Consider the following 641-nt stretch of genomic DNA (forward strand, 5'->3'; position numbering starts at 1 on the left):
GTCCTCTTCCACATTAACATCTGCAGGCTCTCCTGCTGTGGCCACACACACACACACACACACACACCCTGTATCCTCCTGCTCCAACCCCTCTGCTTGCCCATGGGATAGATCCCACAGGTTCCGTGGGCGGGAACTGGAGGGACCCTCTGCAGAGCCTGGGTGCCTTCCTTCTTCCCTCTCCTAATCCAAATCATGCTTTCCCAAAGCTCAGGATATAGTAGCCCCCACCCCACGTCTTTCTTTCCCCTTCCCTCCAGACCAAGGATGGTAAATAGAGGCAGATCCACTACATTCTCTTTTCTCGTGCCCTGGCAGACATCACTAATCAATCACAACAGTCCTTTTTCCACCCAGGCTGGCTGCAGCCTGGAGGGTATCCACCTGCATCTCCAGGCCTCCCATAGCAGCTGAACTAGGTCAGCCCTTAAGATGAAATCCATCTGCCACTCCTGCTTTAGGGTTGCTCCCACCAGGCCCTTCCTCTTGACCCTCAGGGCCTCGAGCACATTCACATCTGACTAGAAAGACAAATTCCTCGCCGCAGGACAGAACCACCTGAGCATAGCCAGCTGTGGTTCTCTCTGTCCCCATAGGCTGACGCCACCCAGTTCCGGAGCTTGGGCGCAGGAGGTGGTTGA

Source organism: Mustela nigripes, chromosome 16 (assembly GCF_022355385.1).
Source record: "Mustela nigripes isolate SB6536 chromosome 16, MUSNIG.SB6536, whole genome shotgun sequence".
Lineage (NCBI taxonomy): Eukaryota > Metazoa > Chordata > Mammalia > Carnivora > Mustelidae > Mustela > Mustela nigripes.